The sequence below is a fragment of the Lates calcarifer genome, linkage group LG19 (genome assembly GCF_001640805.2).
Source record: "Lates calcarifer isolate ASB-BC8 linkage group LG19, TLL_Latcal_v3, whole genome shotgun sequence".
In the NCBI taxonomy this organism is placed as follows: domain Eukaryota; kingdom Metazoa; phylum Chordata; class Actinopteri; family Centropomidae; genus Lates; species Lates calcarifer.
The window spans coordinates 12,389,288-12,397,345 of record NC_066851.1 but is presented as its reverse complement, the minus strand read 5'-3'; the positions used below and the strand labels follow the sequence as shown (position 1 = coordinate 12,397,345).

The following is an 8,058-nucleotide window of genomic DNA, read 5'->3' as shown; positions in this document are numbered from 1 at the left end:
TTTCCCAGTTTCACCACCATCCAGATTTTCACATTTCATATCAGAGCGTTGACTGGCACCAGACAGCTTTATGTCATGTTGTTTATTCATTCCTCTGCTCTCTTATAAACTGCACTGACCTGATTTTTCGGGTTAAGAGATCTTTTTATTTGTCCGTTTGCTACTCCAGATTCTTGTTCCCAGTTGCATTCCTTGGCACGTAATTAACCAGTGAAAGACAATGGCACCTCCTGTGGGTACTAATCCTGGTCACACGGCCCACTCCACATCTGGTCTGGATTTGGTCTCATTCATGGGGAAATATGCAGAATTGTTTGGCCACAAAAGTGAGGAATCTGCAAACTGCCCCACTTAATTTAATTGCAAAATTGACCAATGTGATTGGAAAAAAAGTTATCTACAGGGAAATTACACCAAACCAAAAATTTCACATGTATTTGATGGAAAATGTGTATTTTCCCAAGATGCTTACGTGAATGAACTTCATGAATATTTGCACACTGTAAAAAGGTTTGATTCCTGCCACTTTAAGCCTCTTCAAAACTCCTCTGCTGTAAAAAAAAAAATTCTGAGTGAATTTTTAAATAACCTGTTTTTTTTTGTTTTTTTTTTTTCTCAGTTGCTGCCACAACAGTCGAGCCCAGTGGGACCATCGCTGATCGTCTCATATTTCCTTCTGTGTTGATTGTAGTGGATGATTTATGAATATCTGCGATGAGGTATGTGAGAGGGGGGAGTACAGTTTTGGCCTTTTGGGGCCTTAATGACTATGTTATTTACCCCATTTTATACAGTTTCCACACTTCTTGGATCCAAATGATGTATATTGGGTGGGTCAGGTTTCAACCACCTAATGGTAAAACACTTTATGGCATTTTAGTCCTTCCCTCACAGCTTTCTGGGCGTACAGCTGGAGGGACTATTTTTGGATCTTTGGGAATATCATAATGAAAAATCTATTTAAGAGCATCAAATACATCCATACAATAATTTCTTAACTTCGGACAAAAAATATGAGTGTGTGTGTGTTGCCACTTACCTGAGGCAGTCGCGCAGCAGTGTGTTGTTACCTGTAGGGTCCTGGAGCAGCTTGTTATTTAAATGTCTTCTAAATGTTAGAACTGGTCACCTACCTCCCCAGGTATCTAATGGTCCACAGTGCCGTCCAACAGTCTGAGTCCACTTTCCCGTTTAAGTGAAGGATCGATCAGCCTACAAGTCTGTCCCACAGAAGTAGTAGTGCAGCAAAGAGAACCTCTGCAGGACCCGGTTTTCTGCAGTCTGTGTAGTCTCGTTGACGTATCAATCTTCTGCCAGCTAATAAAGCGTTTTTAAATTTTTAGGATATTGAACACTTGAGAATAGTACTCCAACACTCTTAACATCCCAGAACAGAAAATTAATCTCCTCTGAGTCATCCTCTTTTACTCAGCTGCTTTAACACAGGAAATTAAAAAGAATCAAGGGGCAATTAAATAAATACCTCAGAGATTAAATCCTTTAAATAAAGAAGGTGAATAATTGGCAGATAAGTGGGTGCTTTGTTTTTATTTCTGCTTCAAAAAAGAAGTGTGAACCATTTACCGACAGGGGAAGTTTTAGGCGTGATTATACCTCTAATAACCCTGCTTTAAAATTCGTCTCAGAGCTAATGAGAGAAGCCTTGAAATCTAATTCAGAGCCAGTGTTTTTTGGTGGAGTTAGCGTCTCTTGATTTGGTGTCAGTGTTAGAATGTGGTAGAGACTGGAGCAGCTTTAAATGACCAAGAGATGTGGAAGAGCAAGAGTCCCCAGATTAAGGCCTCTTTCTGTGGGACAGAGGGCTTACACATCATTGATTGGAGGCGATTATTGATCTCAGAATTGTGAGGTTAAGTACCTCAGGTGTCTTGGAAGTGGATCGGCCAAAACCAGCGTCAATATTCAGTCGGAGCCAAAAGACTTGATGACTTCAACAGACAAAGTCAATTTTCTGTCCAGCCAAGTCTAGACTGTGAAGTAAAAACTCAAAGCTGCTGTGATACCCAATGAGGACGTCTGCTATTTAGACCTGAACATCCAACTGGCCATTAGACTCCTTTACTATAAACTCTTAGCAGGCTGCTAATTGCCATTTTAATGTGAAGGCTGATCTGGACTCTGGATCTGTTCTGGAGTTGCAGTTAATTTTTTATATATGGGAGTGACAAGCAGTTATCAGATAAAAGCTTATTTGATTATTGACCTTCAGTAGAATTATATTGTAATATGTTGTAATATGATTATATCACCATCCTACCAGTTTTTGTTGCTCTCATACTGCATGAAAAACACGATCTCCTTTGAATGCCTCTCTTTAAACACCACTTTGATAGTAGAGTAGAATTTTGAAGGACCGAGGTCATTTTATTTATATAGCGCCAAATCACAACAGAAGTTATCTCTGGAGGCTTTTCAGACCATAGTCTTTATATTATAATATTTACAAAGAGAGACACAATTCCCTCTATGAGCAGAAACCTTGAGCAGAGCCAGACTCAGGGCCGTCTGCCTCAACCAGCTGAGTATTTCTATTTTCAGTTACTTTATACTTCTAATTTATTACATTTCAGAGGAGAGAATTAAACTTTCCACTGCTTTACATTTATTTAATAACTAAACTGTTTTTGATGCTGAGACTTTTACTCATAACTGTGATATTGAGTCTTTTATTTGAGTGAAAAATCTTAATACTTCCACCACTGTACATTGCCATAATGTATATATTGATAATAGAAAATATCCTTATAAATACAGTGATACTGTTATTGTATAAACAGATTTTTGATACCATGCAATATACAGAATACAGTAATTACCTTTTAGAATAGACAAAAGAAATAAATGAAAGAAAATATTTTTTAAGATGATAAATTATTCTGTCATGAATTTCTTTCATTTGAGTTAAAAGTCAGTATGAGAGGAGTCAAATCATTAAAAATGAATCCACCAGGGTAGCTCCTGGTGGATGTTGTCCATAAACACACTGACACAAAGAAAAAAAAAAACTACCTTTTGCTTTTCATTTTGTTTTTAACATATTAAAGGCTTCGTCAATTATTCCACCCAGATCTAAAATCTTGTCTGTTCTTATCAATTGTCCTGTAATTAGAACCAGTTTGAAGTGACTGCAGCACAAAGAACATCAGATGTTCGTTCCTGCAGGAAGAATAAGAGACCACGTCCAAGAAAGTGGCTAATGAGGTCTCTGAGTTAATGAACAACACACATTGGAGCTGGTTTTCCAAGCCAAGATTATTAACATTAAATATTTCTGACCTCAGTGGCTGAGACAGTGTACAAATTATTTAAGATCACTGTGTTGCTTTCTAAATGGCTTAGAGTAACATTCACATGTTCCTGTATAAACTGACAGCCTTGACTTCACTGAATCATCATTCTTTTAGCTGCAAACAAAGTGGGCTTTGAAGCTTTCTAATGTTGTGTTGCTCATTTGCATTAGTTACAGAGTATCTTCAAAGTGCGATGCACACTGTGTTTAACATGCTAAGAGCAAACACTGCACGTCACTATCAGATAGCTATGGCAGAGGCTGAACTCAGTATGAATAAATGATGACAGGAACTGATATGGCCTCTGCTTACATGTATTCAATCTAAAAAGGGGGATTATGATCGACCACATCAACAGTCTCTTTTTGGTTCCCTTTATTTCTCAGCTCTAATAAACTTTCTTAAGGGTCGTAACATTATAATGACAGTATAAAGATGCTGAGGTTATAATCTGTGTTTTGTTTTGTTTTTTGTTTGTTTTGGAGTTTTGTTTTGTTTTGCTTGTTTTGTGGAGCAGAGCTAACACAATTAGTTGACAAATTCATTGCAGGCATTTGTGGCCCTGACTTTACCTCTAGCACCAAGCGCAGGTCAGAGCAAAGTATTTCAACATCTACAAAAGGGATTGGCATGAAATGTTGTACAGACGCTCGTGGTTCACAGACGATGAATCCTGCTGACTTTGGTGATCCCCCAACTTTTCCTCTGGCTCCACCATGAAGTTGACCTTTGTCGGTTTAAGTTAAAGTTTTTACAAACTCTTGAATGGATTTCCATGAAATTCAGTTCACACATTTATGTTTCTCAGGATTAATTATAATAACGTAGAGTCACTACCATCTCACTGCATCGTAATTTCACCTCGTCAGATATTTTTTACGAATATGATACGAATGATGTTCCCATCAGCCTCATCTGTACTTTGTGTTTAGTGCTAATTAGCAAATGTTAGCATGCTAACATGCTAAACTGAGAAGATGAACATGGTAAACATTACGCAAGCATTTTAGCACTGTTATTGTGAGCATGTTAGCATGCTGTTATTAGCATGTTAGCACAAAGCACCACTGTGCCTGACTGTAGACTCTTGGTGTTAAAACAGAAATGACAAATATTTGATGGTCTCAGCTACTTAAATGTAAATTGGCTGCATGTTCCTGACTCACATTTTAGTCCACTTTATCAAGCTAGGAAATAATGATGGGCATTTCCCACTTTTTTTCAGACCAAATAGAGATAATTGTCACAATAATTGGTGTGATAACTGAAGTCCTAGCAAGGCAAGAGAGGAAGAACGTTCACTCCTGTCTCTCTTAGGTTTGTATTTGGATTAACAAGCGTGTTAAACTGTGAATGTGACAAAACTGAGCTCAATGCTAAAACTCCTCAAAAATCCCCTGCAGACAGATTATTGTAGTTTAAGATTCAGAGAGTGCCTCGAGTTAAGATAAGAGATCTTCTTTAGAGACTTTGGCAGCTTTAGAGTGAGACTTTTATGCTCGAGAATCCTTCAACGTGAAAAATCCTTAATTGTAATGCTCCTGTCTCACCGGGAAGAGATGCTGTTTAGACAGCTGTCACTCTCTCAGCTCTCTGCTCCAACTTTCCAAGTCTGAGACATGCAGGGACTTAAGTGGACTAAATGAGTGTCACCAGGTCCTAATGCATTAGGCGCTGTCGTAATTCACTGAAACTGATTATATTAAAGGGAGGACATGATGCTCTCACGATGCCCAGCTAACAAAGCCTGCCTTCAGACCACGGCCACTCTTATGGCAGGTTGAAAAACAAGAAGAGAGAGACAGAGTGAGAGAGGGTAAAGATGCAAATGTGACTTTACAAAGTAGCTGATGTGAAACTTTTCGAGTGTGTGTGTGTGTGTGTGTGTGTGTGTGGGGGGGGGGGGGGGGTATGCATGTATAAATAGCTCAGCCTGTGTGCATCTGACTTTGTTAACATGTTTTTTTGTGAGTGCAGGATGTAAATAAACTGCATTTATTAATATACATCTCACAAAAGCTCTATTAATGAATATAGATTAATGCCTATGACTGAACCTCCCTGACTTCAGTGTTTGAAAATGAAAAAGAACACACTGAATACATTAAATCTGAGGAGCTGGTGTGTTCATTACTGTGTGTGTGTGTGTGTGTGTGTGTGTGTGTGTGTGTGCGTGCGTGCGTGTGTATGTGCTGAGCTTACTCTCACTGGGCCGTTCATACAGAAGTATGTTAAACCAGACAGAAAGAGGACAGAAAATATACATCCGTGCCTGTATTTAGACATATAATATTTTACTGAGCCAGTAAAACTGACTTTATTTGCACTAACACCCTGAAACTACGTCATCTGCTGTGTACATGTTCAAACTCGCTGCCACTACGGGTTTGTGTCATGTTGCGCCATTCGTGCTCTTTCTTGTCCACTGTCTCACTGTTTCTCTGTAGATTTGGGAGCATTAAATATTTAACACCCAGCTAACGAGGGCCGTGCTGCTTGAGCCGGGGCTGAGATGTGTAAATCTGAGGGGGCTGTTGTTGCTCAGGCATGAAAGGGAGAGAGGATTCAGGATTCACCAGATTACTATTTCAAAGGCCCCATCGAGTGATGAGAAGCTCAGTTTTAAAAGAGACGGGGGTTTTTTTATAGCTTGATGCCACCTGGGAATTCCTCCACTTCCGCTGTCTGTGATCTATGTGTATGTGTGTGTTTGGATAGGTGTGTGTGTGAGGGGGAATGAAACAGAGAGGCGAGGAAAACACTAACAGATGGAGAAGGAGAGGGGAGGAAAAAAAAGAAGAGAAGCATCAGTCTGGGGTTATCTAACTTCACTGTTCCTTATTTGCCTTGTCAGGCTCATGAACCTGAATGATTGCCAGACAGTGTTTACAGTCAGGGTAGACCAGACAAATATTAATGGAATGAACTTTATATGTTGTACATATGCACCTGCGATCACCTGAACTGTTGATATAGTGACACCTAAATGGATTTAGCATAAAAACACCTGTTTGTACAAATAACTAAAGAATAATTCCTAATTATTACAATACAATGCTACAATGCTTGTAGTGATGAAGTGAAAGAGAAATCAACTCTACCATTTTCTCTCAGCTCTATGAAACGTTTTAGTGTCTTTCAGGACATTGTTTCGGTTTTGCAGACCTAATATTGATTCCTTCATAATTAACAATGGGCTGAAACATGCTTTAAAACTCTGTAAAGCTAAGAGGAACTGGAGGGTTGGGCGATGATTCTGTGGGTTTGTCGCTCTAAGCAACATTTCACATCACATGTAATGTGATGATCCTTTTTAATACAAAAAAAAAGGATAAATGCAGCTTAAAGCGATACCATCACATTCCCAGATTTCAGCAATTACCCATGCGAGTACAATTTAGTACCACTAGGAACACTATGTTTGTAGACCGAGTCGCACTCTAAAGCAACAAAGGATTTGTCCTTGTATCACCTCTTTGAGTTGACACTGTACACCACTGAATCATCCATCAACGCCTTACATGCCTTTATTTTCTCTGTGGGGATGCTTCATGTTGTACACGGTGAATGGGAGCAACTTGTGGATTCCTTCTGTATCAGTTTCACTCACACACCTCGTGGGTTCATGAGGGTGGCTTGACAGAGTTATCTTTAGATATAGTGTGCCCACATACATATATGAAGCTTCATGACGCCTTTAAAGCCTCTAAAGGTTTGGTAATTCATCAGTCCTCACTTGATTATTGAAACGAAGTGAACAGCAGCAGAGCGAGGTCTTCATCTTTCAAATACGCATACATCAAATGAACCAAGATAAGCTTTTGAATTCTTTTAGGAAGAAGACGTGTTTCATAACTTTTATACCTTCTTATAAGTTACTATTGATAATTACAAACACAAAAAACATAACAGATTGTCTGTTTATAGCATCATGGATGAGATCTTTCTAATGTTCCTTTCTATCATCTTAACAGGTCTCTATATTTGGTCATATGTTCGGTGATGTGTCATCCAGACCCCGAACAACAGCTAACCTCTGTTTACATGACCTGTGAACACGTTAGAAACACATTAGCATCTGTGTAAGTGGAAAAAGTGGAAATGTGAATGACACTTTTCCATTACAGCCATTAACCTACAATAAAGACATTTCTCTGATACAACAAGAGGTCAGAGTGAATGAGTCAGTGCACACTAATTAATTAGACCAAGAGCACTTTCTGTGTGTATGTGTGTGTGTGTGTGTGTGTGTGTGTATGAGGGGAGATGTGGTGGGTGTATGGATGTGCTTATAAACCCATTAAAACCATCAATACTGAAGTGATCACTTGGAACAAGAGCTTTGTGTTAATCATTATCTCTTAAACACCCTCAGTGTGATGTGATGTACTTACACACACACACACACACACACACACACACACACATGCAGCCCCAGGGCTTAGCTGGGTCATTGCCTCAATCGACTAAATCCTAAAGTATGAACATCCTGTGCATCCTGCAAACACAATCAATATCTCACTGTGTCAGAAAGTGCGTGCGTGTGTGTGTGTGTGTGTGTGTGTGTGTGCAGTCATCAAAGCACACTTGTGGATACATCCAAAAGACAGCACTCACCAAGTGAGGACTTGGTCCATGCTCATTTGTTTTAACATTGTCTGCAACCAACCTACTCCATGACCATTTCTTTTTCTGTGTTATTATACTCATGTTGCCTCCTCACCAGTATAGCCAGTGTAAATGTATT

The 8,058-nt window shown here is 39.2% G+C and overlaps 1 protein-coding gene across 1 annotated transcript in view; it reads left to right on the top strand.

The window, feature by feature from the left end:
• Positions 1-8,058, top strand: part of ltk (leukocyte receptor tyrosine kinase) — a 92,600-nt gene that overhangs the window by 2,934 nt on the left and 81,608 nt on the right. The window contains 1 exon segment of the mRNA XM_018683957.2: positions 620-719. The gene's annotated coding sequence lies outside the window, so the exon portion shown is untranslated.